The following is an 18,950-nucleotide window of genomic DNA, read 5'->3' as shown; positions in this document are numbered from 1 at the left end:
CTGCCTTGATATAACCCACATCTTAATATATAATCTACAGTGGCTGTTGGGCTTTTTTTCTTTTTTTTTCATGGCTGGATACATTTACATTCACATTAGTTTTCTGTGACAATTGAATAACTAGGGCAGCAAACACTTCCTTTACTTGAAGGAATAAAAAGAGTAGGATGTATCGTAAGAAAATTCAGGCAGTGCCTTAGCTATATTGTTTTGCAGTGTAGAATCTTTGTGAATATAGGGAGTGCACTTACCTATGATGAGTGGTGTGTGTGGTCATGGCTGAGTTGTGGAACTACATGTGGGTGGCCTCTTTTGCATTAATTTTGTGTTCTACTTGTAGTGGGAGTGCCTCTGGTCCAGAGGTAGACAGTGTCGCAGAATGTCACATGGGTTGTGCATACTAGATTATTAAGGTCAAATATTATTGTATAAAGCGGGACTCAGGAGGGAATTGAACCAAGGCACAATCTGATTCTAGTGCATTTGGCAGTTAAAAATCCCTCTTTTCTCTCTATTGTGTGTTCACGTAGTAACTCTGAATAACTGACAATCAGTTATTGATTGTAGTATAGTAGGGATAGTATAGGCACAAACAGACGTAGAAGCTTCACGATGTAAGGATATATAGAAAAGACTCCTTTGGTTAGCATGGTATGTCAACATTTGAGCTGACACCTGAGGATACATTAACCCATCTTAGAAGAAACTTCAAGATATTTTTTGCCAGTAGGACACAAGAGAACAACAAAAAAGAGCAAAGATAGCTGCAGTGGTCAAAAGATGTGCTTCTGTGTCCAGAAATTGTGTTAGCTTAGGGGAATGTCACTGTGTAGATTAAGAAGAAATTTCAAGATTTGACAAGTTTTATGTAGTTTAAAATGAGAATTATATTAAAGGAGAGTATCATTATCTTCAACTGATACCATATTCTAGTAGCACTTACACAAACTGAAAAAAAGTGAACCAAGCAAATTTTGAAGTAAAAGTCAACAACGGGTTTCTTTCTTTTTCTTTCTTTCTTTCTTTCTTTCTTTCTTTCTTTCTTTCTTTCTTTCTTTCTTTCTTTCACGTGGAAATAACATATTAGAAAATTCTTAAAAATGGGGAGATGTTGAGAAAGCAGTGTGGGGTAGAGAGACAAATCTATACAGGTCATCTGGGCTGATAAGACTAATGGATAAGACTAAGAGGTTGCTCAACTGTGGGAGGAAACCTGGTACTTTAACCCAAGTGTGAGGGCAGTCAGCAACAAGAAAGACACTGACCAAATGGAGCTAACTTCTTGATCAGAGTTGTCCGGTTGATGAAAGATACCCTCTTCCTGGTTGCCTTGGCCATAGGACATTTATCTTATGTTAATGGCATTATAATTAGGAAACAAACATGCCAATTTTTAAGAGGGTGGGGCACCTAATTACCTCCACTTTGGGGAAATTCTGGGGGTAATTTGGGAGATTTTTGCCCCAGAAGGTATGTAATTGATGGAAAGAATATTAAGATAAATTAATGGGAATCCATGGACAAGAAGGCTTCCAGTGCTTTCTACTCCTACCCTACTCAATCTTATCATCTCAGTATTTTATATCCACCTAACTTCCCTGGTACTTACTATCATCATGGCAAAGAAATCAGAAACTCTGGACTGGGAAATGCAGAAGCTCATACTCTTGGGGTCCGGTGAAGGGTTTGGAAAAATCTAGGTAGTCACTGGTTGAGTTTCTCCCTCATCCTTGACATCACATCCATAACATCCCCCACAGCTCTGTGTCAGCTAGTTGATGCTCTTTTTTTCATGCTATTACACACTTGGAATGTAGTTACCAGGGCATATGTTTTGTTTCACTAGTAACTATGCCACGAAACACCGATCTATCTTGAGCAGCTACAAAGAGGATCAGGGTTATTTCAAAACAGTTTTTACTTATTTGATGTATTTGTCAAACACATATAGTGCTCAATATGTGCCAGGCACTGTTCTTAACACTTACCGCTATTAACATATTGTCGTAGATATAATTAGATAGAAAATTCCTGGTGGGGTGTGGCAGAGTTTTTTTGCCTTGGAAAATTCAGATTATTGAAAAAAATATTATGTGTACATTGAAAGAGGTTCAAAATGTTAATTGGAGAAATCTGACCTAAAATCCACATTCATTCAGGGCTCCTTATGCGTGGTCCACGGTTCTCCGAGAAGTCCATGAATGGGCTTTCAGGACACTGTAGTTGTGAGTCTGCCTATAAAAGTCTGCCTATTCATTTTTTTATGGAGGAAAGAGTGTATCTTCTTTATCAGATTTCCAAAGGCATCTGCAACTCTCAATGGCAGTGGTGGTTCACAATGTTTAGCTCCCATTAGCATCTCCTCCTTTTAAGTTCAGTCTTACACAGACAAATTGGAGAATTAAAATATTTACTGTGTAGCAGATGCAAATTGCTGATGTTGATGTGGAAGGATTTTAGTTAACTTCCTCTCTAAAAATGCATCAAAGCCAGGAACAGCAAGAAAAAGACAAATAAAGGTGAATGCTGTAAAAAACCATCAACAGGGCAATGAGGATAAACAATCCCAAACTGCAAAACATGAAGCATAACCGTCAAATCCTTGATGCCTAGTTTGAGACCAGAGTGTTTGCTGGCATCTGGCTCAAGTCTTCTGCAATCTGGAGAAAAGTGATTTCCACCAACGTGTCACTGTCCTGCATGGAAGTGGTAAACAAAGTATTCCTGATATCATGGAATTTACATGCTAGTGTGGGAAGACAGAAAATAAAGTGCTCAAGAAGAGAATTTCTGATCGTGATAATGCTCCAAAATAAAACAAGGTGATCTCTGTTGTGTATTTGAGGATCTATGGTCTTTGAGAGGGTGACATCTGAACTGAGACCTGACTGACAGCAAGACGACAGCCTGGCAAATATTTGGGGCCAGAGTTTTCCAGAAAGGGGGAAAAGTAAGTAAAAGGAATCTAAGGCAGGGGTGATCTTGGCAGGAATAAGGAATTATAAGAAGGTCATTATGTTTGGCTTCAGCCAGTGGAAGAAGTGGTAGGAAAATGTATATGTAAATGTTATAAACCATGATGAAATAATTAAATACCATTCATTATTATTATTGTTTTTAATCTGGAAATGGAAAGAATTAAAAGTGGACTAATTTCTTCATCTTTTGTAGCAAGGCATTTGTATGTACTTTTAAAGTTAACACATGTTGTTAAATAGCATAATGATTCCAACCTCTTAAAAATTTAGAACTAATTTCTTAATATTTAAATATTAATATCTCTGTGGTAAAGAAAATGTGAAAATAGTTCAGCATTTCCTTTAGTTACATTTTTTTCTTCTTCTGGTAAATTCAAAGAAAATTTAATAGTTTTTTTTAAAAGTAGCATTGGTGTAGTTGTAGTGTTGGGAAATTTTTCTCCCCTTCCTTCCTTCCTTCCTTCCTTCCTCCTTTCTCTTATACAGATGGGATGTGCACAATATGTCTGAAATGATGTTCACCAAATGGCAATGATAAATATTTTCACTTATCTGTTTGTTTATTCTTAGTTTAACAACAGACATGAAATGTGATTCAATTAAAGGTATTCATATTAACATTTTGTGGGGTTTTTGCTTCTATAATTTTTGCTCTTACTTTCGTTGGCCTAAGAGACTGAGTGATTTTGTGCTTGTGTTTCTTTCTTTCTCTCTTCATTTCTAGCATTTAAACATGTTACCTAAGATCTTTGATCATCTTTTATAAATTGTAGCTTTCTTACATTTTTCAGAGACAGTGCAATATGAACAACTTTATCAAGATATTTCCTAGCCTTTTCCATACTCATGAATTGAACACTTTCCTTCAGCCCATAATATTAAATAGAATCTTATTATTTTTGCATTGATCTTTAGTATCTTTCTACTTGTGAGACCTATAAACTAATACCTAATGATAAATTTTAGTAGCTAATGGCTGTTAATATGATAGGTTTAAAAATGACTCTTGCTGTTCATCAATTTTTCTTTGCTTATGGGAGTTTTGGAACTGCTAGTTTCTATTTTTAATATATTCTTTTTCATAATATTCTCGAAACAGTTGTACCCATTTATCTTTAGGTTTATACATAAACACATGTCTTAGAAAAAGCATTTTTGTCAGTAAATTAATTTTAAAAGGTTTGATCTAATTTATTCATTTTATATCACTTTTAATTAACTGGGTCCAAGATTGTTCCTTGAATTCAAAGACTAGAAAGTATGAATGCTGTGATAGATCGTAGTATTGTTTCCATTTCTGCACTTTCTTCATATTATAGGTATACACATACATGCTTTTTACTATATATTATTATAGTACCTCACATAGTCTATTAGGTAGAATTCCTTGTCCACTTAATTTTGGACCTGGCCATGTGACTTGCTTTGGCCAATGAAATGTAGAAGTAAGCTGAAACTTTAAATGGGTTTCCATTTGTTGCCATTTGGTTTAGTCTCTTGTGCTTTGCTGCCTGCCCCAGGTACTTCTTGCCTCAAAATAATGAGAAAAAAAACAACAAAAAAAAGAACAGACCTGAACTTTACCTGCAGTTGGAGTCCAGTCAAACACAGAACAATTTAAGTGAGACCAGCCAAGGTCACCCAAACTCAGTTGGCACATAGGGCCATAAATGAAAAGACACAAATGCTTATGGCTGTAAGCCACAGAGTATTTAGAGGGTTTTTTTGTTTGTTTGTTTGTTTGTTTGTTTTCTGCAGTATTAGTGCTGCAATGGGTGCTGAGTCTGATCATTTAAAAAATTAGATATCTGGGGCACCTGAATGGCTCAGTCGGTTAAGCATCTGACTCTTGATTTCAGCTCAGGTCATGATCTCCCGGTATCCTGGTCATGGGTGCGAGCCCCACATTGGACTCTGCACTGGTGGTGTGGAACCTGCTTGGGATTCTCTCTCTCCCTCTCTCTCTGGCCCTCCCCTGCTTGTGCTCATTCTCCCTCTCTCTTTCTCTCTCAAAATAAATAAATAAACTTTAAAAAAATTTGAAAAAGCTAGATATCTTTACTTACATTCTAGTTCCCCCCACACACAGTTGAAACACTAAGATCTTCATTCATTAAATTGACTCTTGTATGAGATTCCAGTTGTGGTTCTGTGAGTTACTAGCTCTATGCCACTGAAAAAATTGTCTTGATCTCAGTGAGCCTAAGTTTTTTCTTTTGCAAAGTTGGATAGTAATATCTTCTCTAAAATAATAATAATATCTTCTCTATAAGACTAAAGATACATGTGAAATAATTTAACACAGATATAGATATTAAATAGGCATTTAACAAAACTGTCATTTAATGTTCACATTGGACTTATTCTTAACTGAGCATAATTTTTGAATGTACTACTCACCACTTTATAAGTTCTTACCTGGGATTTTTGAAAATTAATGCAAATCTCATTATCCATATAACAATTTTAGGTTAAATAAACGCAGACTTCTGAAATAAATTTCACTAAATAAAAAGGCAGGCTTATTAGATCCTACGATTTTTATCATACCATCAGTAAATATTTATAAAATATTTGTAAGGCCTTTGTCAAGGTAGCAGCTCAGACAAGGAAATGCCAAGATACTTATTTTTGTGAATGACACTTCAGTCAAGATGAGACCACATGACATTTCAGATCAACCCACAGCCTATGGAAAACAAAGCCTCGGGAGAGTCACAGTAGAGAGAAAAAAAAAAAATGAGTCATGGATTCATTAAATGGAAGTTAAGTCTGAACCAAGATAACAAAATTATGCACAGATAAAACCAGTGACTACAAATAAACCATGCGTATGTGAGGTGGTTAGATACATGTTTCTGCCTAGAATGCCACCTATTTTCTGTGCTGTTGAGAAAAAGAGATTAAACTGAGTAAATATTAATCAGTAATGTCCAGAGTGACTGCTACACTTGATTTCAAAGGTGATAAGTCGTGTCCTGCATGTGTACCAGGTGACTCTTAAGTATCAGGCACTATTCCTATAAGGCTTGGTAAATTGGCGAATAAGACAGGATGGCTCTGCCGCCATGGAGTCCACAGTCTGGCATAAAGTTTGTGTTAAAAAAAATTTTTTTTTTCAGCGTATTTCTTGAATCTACATAGCTCTTTCTCGTCTCTGATCAGAACCCTTGCACATGTTTGTGGCTGCTCTTACCTCTACCTGGAAGGCTCTTCTTTTGGCAGTCAACTAGATGCAATTACAAACTGCAATTGTTATAAAGCAATGGAAATGAGTATAGAAATAGAGCGGTAACATGTATGCAGAAACTGGAAGGATGACAAGGAACGAGGCATCTGAGAAGGGATGGAGCAGGACATCTCAGAGAAAAGGGAGCCTTGCCTCCCCTGGAAGTGAAAGGAAACCACTGTGGCTGGTGCATGAAGGGTAAAAGTGAGAGCCAGAGCCAGGTCATGCTGGCTTGTGGGTAAGTGCATGTTCCTGAAAAGGGTAAGGATGTTATTGGAGGAGAAGTGAGAAGCTAAGGACGTTGTTTGAAAGGAAAGGAAAGGGGTATGCATCATTCGTTTCCACTTTAAAATCTTACTTTGTTTAAGTGGAGAATAGATTGGGTTTGGGGAAGAGAGAAAATGGGAGAAATCCAGATGACTGGTTAGTGGTGACCAGAAGTAGGTTGATGGTTACAGAAATAGAGGTGGGAATATTTGAGAGATATTTTGGACATAGAGACCCAGCACTTGATGATGGATTGGATGTTAGCAGTGACTTAGGGGGAAAACTTAAAGATGACTTCTAGGTTTCTACAAAGTTGAATAACAGTAGTCAAAGGAGATCACTTTGCAGGCCAGGCTGCTGGCTACAGACATGCTTAGATGACTGATCAGGAATAACATTGATTTAAAGAAGGGCTTTGATCATAAAAACTGAAGTACAGACAGAGCACAGTGGCAGGCGGGACTCAGAGAAGAGAGAGGCACAGACAGGCATAAGTCTAGACAGGTCATGTTCACAGGCTATTCTTAGTCTGGAGACCTGGTCCCACCACCATGTTTCAATACAACACTAGGCACCCAGCAAGGGTGGGAAGCAGCATCAAGGGAGCGAAAGACGTTGCAGAATCAAGCATGGATGAGAACAATTACTGGTTGCATGATCTTGTGTGAATTACTTGAATTACTTAACCTTTTAGAGCCTCCAATTCCTTATTTATAAAATAGGATGAAAATATTTACCTTGTATATTTGTTATGGAGATTAATTGGAGCAATGTTTACAAAATACCTTGCATATAGTAGATGCTTAAAAACGTAGTTCTCTTGGCCTCCCCACTGTGTAAATTAATTCATATCATTGAGAGAGCTCTCACTCATTCAGCTACGTGACTAATCAAATCCTGACACTAAAGGGCTTGGTTCTCGTCCAGCTGCCTTCAAGCTGTGGAGTGCGGAGTGGGGAGATAGGAAAAAGAAAGGAGGGAACTAAATATTATGGTATATTCTAAATCATATAGTGGAGTCTAAATCCCATTTCATTATATACCACATTACATGGTGTTAAATTCTTTAATTTTTATATCTTTGTAGCAACTTTGTGAGAACAGTATTCTTTGGTTTCTTTTGTAAATAAGGACTCTTGGGCAGAATTTGGGAGATCTGAGCGAGGTTACAGAGCTCCTGCCACAAGAGCCAGGATTGGAACGTGCTGAGTCTGAAAGCTTGCACATTTCTCACTCTACATTGTGCAGCCTCTGCAAAGATCGGCCTTAACACAAGTGAAGTTCCCAAAGGAGGAGACTTGTCATCTACACAATAGCTTTTTTTTTTTTTCCTTTTCCTGGGGTGGATAAGAGGGCTCTATTTGTGGGGAATAGTTTGGGAGGATTTACATCCTCTTTGAATTTGGAAGGGCTGAATCATTCATTCATGGAATTTAGTCATCCTTCTTTATTTTAGACAGGAGAGACTTCTGGGCCCCTGAAAAGTTGTTTGACACCCTAAGATCATTCAGCTGGTGACATTTTGGCATTTTAGCTATTTCAGTTCAATAGTCCTTCAGTGTTTCTCTGATGCCTCAGGCATTTCCTCCTTTGGCTTTTTTTTTTTTTTTAATTGAATCCATGATTCAATCCTACTAGCAGCAATAGTGATTTTTTTCTCAGTAATATGACCAGTAAGAGACACACACACATGCACGCATATCTCCCCTTGGATAGCTAATTGTCATCTCGATTTTGATATGATCAAATGGCAACTCTAGGACATGAACCTCAGCTATCTTCAACTTCTGCCTCTCTATGGAAATTGACACCCAGAGGTCTGTCAGTCCTGTCTTTGAACTGTTGCAAAGTGGAGGCACTGAAATCTCTCAGAAACATCTTTTGCCTGGGCTACTCTGATAACCTCCTGAATACTTCTCTCTCTCCTTCCTCGGGATTTCTTTGTTCCCATTCTTTTCAGAGGAGCCAGACCCGTCCATTCACAAGGGAAGAGGCAAAGTCTGGATGCTGGTTGCCCACACCCAGCTTGATCCAAACTCTGATGACATCATCGCTGACTTTTCTCTCACACCCTCTTTGCTCTAGCACACTAACCACTTTAATACCTCCAACATGCTAACAAACTGCCACCTCAGGGCTTTTCTACTTGCTAATCTTTCTGCGTAGAATTCTCTTCTCCGAGATAGACAAATAGCTTCTTTCTACACCTTGACATTTCTGCTAAAATAATCACCTTGTCACAAAGTCTTTCTTGACCACACACTATAAAATGGCAACCCTATCCCCGTACTTCAGCTCTCTTTCCTCCATAGCACTGATCACAGCTTAATACTGTATAAGTTTGTTTATTGTTTTCCTCACAACACCCTCCATCTTGCTTTGCATGTATGGTCCATGAGGACAGAGTTTTTTCTCAGATTTGCTTACCGTTGGAATCATGTTTGGCTTGAGCCAGGAATTCAGTTCATATTGGTTGAATGAATAAATTGATGTTAATATTTATGATAGAAATTGTCATTCTTGTAGATTGAGTCAAAGTTCTTAAGTATATTCATTTTAACTATTTTTTTTCTTTGATTGCTCTTCCACCCCTGACCCCTGGCTTTATTACAAGTAACTGTGGCTTTGGTAAGAAATACTCTCAATTTTGGGGAATAGCAATTTCAACAGTAAAACATTAGTATTGAATGGATAATACGAACAAGTCATTTCTGGAAAAATATTGTGAAATAAAATACATCTCCTTAGAGCACATTTCCTTGGTGTAGAATATTTCCTTATTCCCATGCAACACTAGATTCTGCTGCATGTATTTGCTTTAGAATTTCATGTTTATTATATTTGGGAAGCCAGAACTGAATAAAAATGAAAACCTTTTCTAATTCTATCAACAGATATGTTATCAAGAATTTTTAATCTATTTTTAGTAAGTTTAATGTGTAGTAGAACCGTTCTCTTTTTTTCTTCCTGATTTAATTCCCATTGACCATCATTTGTGCTGCAAAGATGAAGCTCTATACTTTAGCTTGTCTTTCAGACAAACTAAGACTGTTGTATTGAATTCCGAAGCACGTGCACTTGGAATTAGAAGTCCACTGTCAGTGGAGAGAACCTGTGGTAGCCGTCTCTCACCTCCTCTTCTGTGATGTGATACAGCTAATCCCAGCCAAACTACTTGAAATGCTTGTTACTGCTGCAATCTCAATGAATTTAGAGTGGTAATCAATTAACAGTAAATAGGTTTCTTTCTCAATTTGGAAGCATCCCAATGAAGGTAAAGAGAAAGTGGAATAAGGTGATAAATAATTTATAGCTGGAGAGAATCCTTAATTCCTTCAGCCCACTCATAGGTTCTAAATTATTTTTTAGGGGTAACATGAGACCAATATCCAGGAACCTGGGACAAAAATTAACTCTGTTTAAGAAAGAGATTTTTAAACTGAGGGATGTGCCGGTTTTGCTGCTTACACCTGGATTTTATACAAATGATGCAATTGCAAAAGGGCCACTTGTCTGTGACCCTCCTGAGGTCTCTTTTTTGCCATTTCTCTTGTTATCTTGATTTTCCTCTTGATCTCTCCTCCAGGATTATTTTCAGACTTGCTTGCATCTCATTTTGTACCAGTAAAGTGCATGTTTTAGTGCACACACGCACGATTGCTGTTTTTATCCTCCTCTGGTAACTCTTTTTCTATGTCTCTCAGGGTCTCATCTTGGCTAGGCTTTCCTTTTATTTGTATCTTGACAGCTTGGAGGTGGTTATTAGGACATTTAGAGCTCTGAGGCTTGGATCCCAGCATGGATGTAATTCCCCATTCGTTACCTGTCTTCCTTCCCCTGCTCTGCCTAGGTATGGGTAATAAAGGCCTGTCTTCCCAGGCTCAATTCCTAGGCCGAAGGGGAATGGGTAGTAATGTTTCAGCAGCTCCTTCCTCCCCAGTGACATCTGGGGATAGTGAATTCACAATGCAGTTTTCCCACCCTCATGATGCACTGATAAAGTCAGGCTGCTGACAAGGAGGTCTGGCTTCCTGGTGTTCTCCTTAATCTTCTGCCCCAGTGCCTAAGTCTAGAGGCTAGCCCTAACTGTTGACTATGGCTCTGGGTCAACCTTTTAGATCCTGGCAGCCCCTTAACAGGGTTTGCATCCCACTTTTGGTTATTTTTGTTTTACATTGTCCTATGTGGACTTCCCTTATCTGGAGCTCTTATATACATCATATTGAGAACTGCCCCCACCTTGAACTTCCTCACTCCACCTTTAGAGTTTGACATCTATACCAGGTTGAAAAATGAGAACTCCCTGGTCCAACTGAACTTGGTGATTTTGTATTCTAGAAGAGGGACAGCTCTTTCGTTTTTTCTAGATCTACTCATTCTATGCTAGTTTTAGTGATCTGAGAGCTTTGGGGATTTGGGAGTGGGATTAGGTCTCCATGCTAGTGCATGTCCAATAAAAAAATCACCACCACCCCTAGAAACAGAAGTAGATTTATGTGAAGCTAAAGAATCTTAAATTTCCAGGTCTTTGTTTGCATGGGCCCCTTCTGATGCCCTGGCAGGGGCTTCAGCAATGTGTTCACAGAGACATATGATTTTGTAAATTTGCAAAAGTAAGATATTTTAACTGCAACCAATGATACCCATTGTGTCATTTCACTCCATCTTCCAATCTGTCATATTTCTACTCATGTCGCAGTGGGCCAGGACGTATTTTTGATCTGGCTAAGTAGAATGTGAGTGAGATACATTTAGATGCAGTTTACTGGCACAGATTTATGTGCATAGCAATTACTTCTATGAGTAAGCCATGGCTAGTAGGCAGCCTTGAAGGTGCAAAGCTCAGATATCCCTTCAAGAGAACCTGTTGCCATACTTCCTCCAGCCTCCGCACCTTCAGCATCACACCAAAACCGTGCTTTCCCAGGGCTGCCCTAGCCAATGAGTCTGCACGGTCTGAGTTCTAGAGCCGGCCCATTTCTGCCAATTGCAGAATAAGCTGTCTTTGCCCTGGAGCCTCGACTTTCTCAGAGCTGACCTGCAGCCAGTTCTCCTCCATTCTGTCTTTCTTTCTGCAGGTGTCAGGTCCTCCTCACATTCGAAGGGTTCTATCTTCTGTCCTTTCTCTTTTTTATCTTCTATGGGCATTCTCCCTCAAGAAATCTCTTGTACATCGAATTTCAACCTGGTGTCCACCTCAGAGGACACGAACTGACACCATTAAAGATTTCACAGGTGAGTTTGTGTCAGCTCTTTCTTTAAACTGAAGTTTGGCTAATGGGTCTGATGCTAATGATCTTCACCCACATCATATTGCCTTTTTATATGCCTAGTGCTCCATCAACCAATCTTTGACTCCTTAACCCAAATTTCAGATTGCGGCCATCTAGTTTTAGTCACTTGCCAGCACCTTGCAATATTTTCCACCTCCCCTCCTGACTTCAGAGCGTTTTTGCCAATGTTCTCATCCACTACCACCCTACCTACATACCACACGCTACCCATACAGATTCTCTCATTCCTAGGGCAAACCTTTGCTTATTATCTTTTCCCTGTCTGAAATACCTTTTGCCCCAACTAGACGTAGGCATATTTCTTATTAATTATTTTGCTGATATGACATTGACAACAGAAACATAAAACTTGTAATATACCATACCAATGAGGGCATCTGTGATAAACTAGTAAATAAGCATCATTAATTCAAAAAAGCATGTAAGATTAATCATTGTTCCAGAAAACTTGGAATGTCCTGAAATATTATAGGCTATTTATGAAGGAAACTTGATATTTTCTCAAATTTGACAATTGTAAAATTAACTATTACCAAATGAATCGTGAAGCTTATAGAAACTTTTCCAAAATGCTATTATTATTATTATTATTATTATTATTATTATTTATTTTTACTGAACCATACTAGAGAAAAGACTTACTTATTATCTATTTTCTATTGAATTTGTTGTCCCCAAATTTCATATGTTGAAGCCCTAACCATCAATATGACTGTATTTGGATATAGGGCCTATGGGAAGGCAAATAAAATAAAAATGAGGTCATAAGAATGGGTTGGTAGGATTTGCATCCTCATGAGAGGAGATATCACAGAGCTTGCTCTCTCTTTCTCTTGTTTCCTATCCTGCCTCTCAGCCATGTAAGGACACAGCGAGAAGGCAGCTAGCTGAAAGCCAGACAAAGGGCTCTCACCAGAAACAAAGCCCTGTCAGAACCTTGATTTTGGGCTTTATAGCCTCCAGAACTGTGAGAAAATTTCTGTTGTTTAAGCCACTCCATCTAAAGCATTTTGTTAAGGCAGCCCAAGTTGACTAAGGCACTATCTTTCCCTTCTTTCTACAGATCAGTGATTTTCAACTGGGTGTGATATTTTTCCTCACAGGGAATATTTGACAGTGTCTGGAGACATTTTTGATGGTCACAACTGGGGGGATGCTACTGGCATCTAGTGGGTAGAGGCCAGAGATGCTGCAAAAATACCTATAATTCATAGGGCAGGCTGTCTCCTCTTCCCCCCTCCCCCCAGCTGCTCCCACCAAAGAATTACCTGGTGCAAAATGGCAATAGTGCAAAGATTGCAAAGCCTGATAAACCATACTATAGAAAATCATATAAAATCATGTCTTATGAAGAGGTGATTAAAAAGGATATAGCCAATTATATGGAAAAAGGTATTATAGGAAGATGTTAAGTGGGTAATAAATATATTTTCTAGGTTTTGTTTGTGATGTTTTCATATTTTTAAAACTTATAATTTATACATTCTTCTTTTCCTGAGTAAAAATTTAGTTCTAAACCTGATTTGGTACTCTTTTTTATAAGACATTCCTCAAAATTTTATAATCTTCAGCTCCCCAAATCCTGAATTCACCCAGTTTAGAATTATGATTAAACACTTATATACAACACTAGTAAATTTTTATTTCATTATGACTCTGGACCTCAACATTATAATTTTATTTTTTTGAGTATAGTCTGACCATCTAAAAATGCTTAGTAAAGTTTAAGGTAAAAGAACATTTTTATAAGTGGAATAAATGCTGTCATTATTGTATATGTAGGCAAGAGATTTGGCCTTTTGCACTAAATCCTCTTTGCCCTTTGCAGAAGATTTTCCTAAGCTGTTAAATAATAGAGCATTCATGCAGTGTATCTTGGGGTCTCTTCTTTAGTGGTGTTATGTTCACATGGGAGTGGTCCGTAACTCACCCACATCTTTCACCCCAGTCCTGAAAATTAATTAACACATCATGCCAGTTTTGAAATTTCTCACATATTTCTCGTGATCTCATTATTTTATTTAGGGCCTCCTTCATGCTTCCATTGGACAGCTGAACGGTTTCCTTTGTGGATCACCCAATTCTACTTCGTAGTCTACACAGGTACCAAGATGGTCTATGACCAGTCTTTCTATCAAGGTCATCTATCCATCTGAGCATTGTCATTGTATGTTTAAAACCATTCAATGATTTTCCATTTGTATTTCTGTTTGTATCAGAACTTGTTCTTCAGAAGAAATCTCCAGCAGAAGCCCAATGAATGACATTGATCCAACTGCATCAGGTAAAGGGCCAGAGCCTCCCCTCCTTAAACCATCTTTTACCCCATATCCTTCTCTGTGGTCCCTGGGGCACTTCATGGTACACATGTATGACTGGAATGACAGTAATAATTTATCATGCAAACAAGCATACTTCTGAGAGTGAATGGTAAGATGATTGCTAGTTATGCTGGGATAATAGGTGAAAAGTGAGGCTGTCCTGGGCATACTGGAATGTATGAACGCTTCCAGTGTTTATTAAAATATAATTTGCAGATCTCATCTGCAAATCAATCCAATCAACTTGGCTTGCAGATTTCTGGGCCACAATCTATATCCAGAGGATCATAATCTTGAGCACACGGGAAGTGCACAGGGTGGCTCTAGAAGGACAGTTGCCACTGCTCTATAGCAACCTCAAACTGATTTGCTAACCCTTTCTGGCTGTCCCAACCATGTCCTGTGTTCTCCAAACACCACTGATTGTAGAGATTGTCTTTGTGTACATTGCTTTTTCTTTCTGGACAGCTTTCGTTTTCTATTTCAGAGACTGTCAACCTCTCTGGGACCCATTTCTGTGCCCCTCAGGCAGAGTTGAGTGCATTCCTCTATCGTCCAACAGAACATAATGCATTTTATTGCTGACCTTATCTTAATGGATTATTGTTACACTATTTTATGTATCTTTTTTTTTTTTCATTAAATCGTGAGCTTCTCAAGGGTAGGGGCAATGTCTTACTAATTTCAGAACATATCCCAATAACTTGGCACATAATAATTGCCCAGTAAGTGGTTGATGAATAAATACGTTTAACCTCCAACTATCCAACAATTTATTTTTACTGAGTGATTATATTATTATGTTGTTTAGAAAAGTATTTAAATGAATGTATGGACATTAAAGTTTTAAATCCAATAAATATGTTTGAACGTCTTATCATAAGGCATTTTTGAATCGGAAGGGGTGTAGAAATCCCTTAGATTTCTACATTTTACAGATGAGAAACTGAGGCTCAGAGCAACACATCAAAAATAGAGCAAAGATGCATCTCTAGATATGAGGTGACAACAAAAGGCTATGTTCCTTACACTTTTTAAATCCCTTCCCTAAGAGGTAATGCCTGGCACAAATACTGGGGCTATGTACTGAATAACATTATTATGTCATAATGTTATCGGTTGGATTCCTTAGGAAGAAGAGTCTGAGATGGAATTTAGCTGGCAGGATGTTTATTAAGGAGCACCTTCTAGATGAACACCTGTGCAATGGAAGGGAAAAAAAGCAGGACTGGGCAGAGAAAGAGGTTGAGCTTCAATACGGTCCTAATGGTGGCCTCTGTTGATCCCAAAAGAGCTCCAGCCAGAATAGCCCTTCGTGTGGTCCTTAGCTGAGTTAGGATGGCCAGCACTTCATATCCCTGTGTTGAATGAGGGCCACTCTAGAAAAGGTGTGACCTTGGATGAGGCACTTCTCTGCATTTGCAGTAATTCCTCATAGGCTGAGAGTCAAGGGCTGTCTACTGGTAGCACTCCTAGCATCTGGGCATCAAGCTGTTCCTTGAAGGGAGAATCTAGGCAACAGAGCACAGTGTTTCCACAGTAAGCTTTCCTAAGGACAGATTTTTATATGGATACAGATGAGGATTCAGGTCTGAATCAGGTAAACTCAGTTAACAGAGGAGCTGGGGTTGTCAGTTGGGTCTCAGTTCACAATGCAGTTGTGTGTATAGTGATACATAGTAGCAAATTTATGAGAGACCTCTGAAATTCTGAAATTCTTGCTGTGATCTTTTAGAGACTTTCTTTGTCTGGGGCGCCTGGGTGGCTGGGTCCGTTGGGTGTCGACTTCGGCTCAGGTCATGATCTCAGTGTCCATGAGTTCGAGCCCCGCGTCGGGCTCTGTGCTGACAGCTCAGAGCCTGGAGCCTGTTTCAGATTCTGTGTCTCCCTCTCTCTCTGACCCTCCCCCGTTCATGCTCTGTCTCTCTCTGTCTCAAAAATAAATAAATGTTAAAAAAAATAGAGATTTTCTTTGTTAATATGTTGGAATATATGTAGAATTTTAGTGAATTCCTTTTAGCATGTATTGCTGAAAGTTTTTTCTTTTCAATTATTATTTGATATCTTAACAAACTTCTTAATATAAAATAAGCTTTTCTTATATTACAAAAATGAATCTTGCAGTCATGGTGAAAATTTTGAAAATATGTTGAAATAGATTTCCTAAGATTTTACTTAAAATTCTTTTAAAAAAAATTTAATGTTTATTTATTTTTGAGACAGAGAGAGACAGAGCATGAATGGGGGAGGGTCAGAGAGAGAGGGAGACACAGAATCTGAAGCAGGCTCCAGGCTCTGAGCTGTCAGCACAGAGCCCGACATGGGGCTCAATCTCACGGCCCGCGAGATCGTGACCTGAGCTGAAGTTGGACACTTAACCGACAGAGCCACCCAGACACCCCTTATTTAAAAATTTCAAATGCATATGTATATGTGAAGTTGGCCTGAATTCCTATTTTGCCTATTTTTATATTTAGATATTAAGATTATGCAAAAAATTATAAAATAAGCTGGAAAGCTAATCATGTATTTTTATTCCATATAGAAGGATTTATAAAGTATGATACTTTATTATTTTAATTTGGTACATTTTTGCCAAATGATTCGCTGATTAACTTTTAAATTCTTCCCATGATTTCTGAGTCTTCTGGGTCGATTTCACTAACTGCATTTCCTAGGAAAAAATGTATAGTATGTTGATATTTTTAGAGTGTTAGCATAGGCTGATATATAGTATTATTTTTAATCACCTCTGTACTGTACCATATACCCTTTCTCATTCTAAATTTCTGTATTTGGATTTTATTTTAAATTACTCTTTTTTGGAAAATAGTTATTTAGATTGATTTCTTTTATGTCCAAAGAACTGCTTCTTACATTAATTCTACTTTTTAATTTTTATTTTAAATTGTTAATTTATACATTTAAAAACGAATTAGTTTCTTCTGATTTTCTTAACATTGCTTTGTTGTACCTCCTTTCTAATTTGTGTAATTCAAGATTCAGTTAGCCTTTTTCTCCTTTTTTTGTACACAAATGTTCATATTTATTCATAACAGCAAAAAAAATGGAAACAATCAAAATGTTCATCAATAGGCACATGGCTAAACAGATTCTGGTGCATCAACACCATGAAACAGCACCCAGAAGAAAAAAAAAAGGAATGGACTATTGATACATGTAAAGACCTGGATAGATCTTGAGATAATTATGCCAAGTAAAAAAAGTCAACCTACTGTATGATTACATAACATTATCAGAATAACTAAATTATAGAGATGGAAAACAGATTAGTGGTTGCCAAGGGGTGAGGGATGGTGGCAGAAAGGGGAATGGGCGTGACCAAAAAGAGGTAGAAGGAGGGAGATCTTTGTAGTAATGGAATAATTCTGTATCTTGATTGTTGTAGCAGTTACACAAATCTACACATGTGATAATATAACAATATAACTACATATATTCATTGCCTCAATGTAATTTCCTGGTTTTGATCGTGTGCTATAACTAGGGACAGCATACCTTTGAGGGAAATGGAGTGAAAGATACATGGGACCTCTTTTTACTATCTTTGCCACTTCATGGAATCCATAACTCTTCTTTGTAAATAATAAAAGCATTTTCAATCAAGATGAATAGTTCTTTTCAGTAACATTGACCACTTTCCAGGTGTTTGGTATGCAGTTTTATCCTTAGTGCTACTTTAAAACCTTGATGCAATTGTTATTCTAATGTTTTAACATAAGCTATTTATGAGGTTAATATAAATTTTTCAAACATTTGAAATTTTTTGTTTAATGTTTTGACATTAATTTGTAGGGTTGTCATTATTGTTGTTTTTGAATTGGTTTCAAAGAATGCATACTGTAGAATTTCTGAAGTTTTCTTTTAATTTATTTATACTTTTTAAAAAGGGTCTCATATGTACTATTGTTGCAAAAGTTCCATGCAAAACTTTTTGCAAGTTTCCACTTGAGAAAGAAGTGCATTATTTCTGTTTTCCATATACAGTTCAATATAAATATGTTAAATAATATTATTAAATATTTAGGATTTATTCAATAATTTTTAAATCTTATTTACTTTTTAAAGCCTATAAATGTATTAAAATCTGTACCTCCTACTGTATTTCTAATATTTCTTTTTGTATTTTTAACAGTTTTTGCTTCCTGTATTTTATATTATGAAGTATAATTGACTCTAGTATCATTATTATAGATTGTATCTTCATACAAAAATAAAATATTGCATATTTAATTTTTGTTGAAATCTACTTTTTTGTTATTAATATAATTTGGCAATTTGTTTTTCCTTGGGTTTAATTGCTGCATTTTGTCCAAATATTTACTTGTAATTTTTTTGTCATTTTGCTTTAGGGAGGCTAGCTTTTGTTTTGTAGTCAAGTCTAAGGGTTTTTAGCATAGGTGTTTATTTTTATAAATGTTATGTTTGATTTCATTTTGTTATATTGTTTGGAGGTTTCTGTAAATTCTATTTTGATGTTTGCATGCTTTGCCTTTTTAAAGACTATTCTTTGCTCTTTCTTTGTTCAATTTTTTTTTTTTTTGGCTTAACAATTTTCAAGAACCCTCCCCCACCCCTGCTGAAACAGTATTTTATTTTATTTTAATTTATTTACATTTTAATGTTTAGTTATTTTTGAGAGAGAGAGTGAGTCAGAGAGGGGCAGAGAGAGAGAGTGGGGTAGAAGATCTGAAGCAGGCTCTACTCTGACAGTAGCAAGCCTGATGTGGGGCTCGAACTCTTGAACCTTGAGATCATGCTGTGAGCCCAAGTCAGACCCTCAACTGACTGAGCCACCCAGGTGCCCCCATAAACAGTATTTTAGAGGTTACTTTTAAAA

The 18,950-nt window shown here is 37.3% G+C and overlaps 1 long non-coding RNA gene across 5 annotated transcripts in view; it reads left to right on the top strand.

The window, feature by feature from the left end:
• LOC106974518 (uncharacterized) overlaps window positions 1–16,027 on the top strand; it is a 155,864-nt gene extending 139,837 nt beyond the window's left edge. For 2 of the 5 annotated variants that reach the window (XR_008295760.1, XR_008295768.1), the window contains 3 exons: window positions 13,794–13,871; window positions 13,988–14,052; window positions 14,577–16,024. This is a non-coding gene — a long non-coding RNA (uncharacterized LOC106974518). Of the gene's footprint in view, window positions 1–6,100; window positions 6,446–11,552; window positions 11,710–13,793; window positions 13,872–13,987; window positions 14,053–14,576 lie in introns of all 5 variants that reach the window. The other 3 variants (XR_008295762.1, XR_001430163.3, XR_008295763.1) reach the window with 3 other exon arrangements.
• The last annotated feature ends 2,923 nt before the right edge of the window (window positions 16,028–18,950 follow it).

Source organism: Acinonyx jubatus, chromosome A1, assembly GCF_027475565.1.
Source record: "Acinonyx jubatus isolate Ajub_Pintada_27869175 chromosome A1, VMU_Ajub_asm_v1.0, whole genome shotgun sequence".
NCBI lineage: Eukaryota > Metazoa > Chordata > Mammalia > Carnivora > Felidae > Acinonyx > Acinonyx jubatus.
Note: the sequence above shows the minus strand (reverse complement) of the source record. Positions and strands in the feature narration are given on the sequence as shown.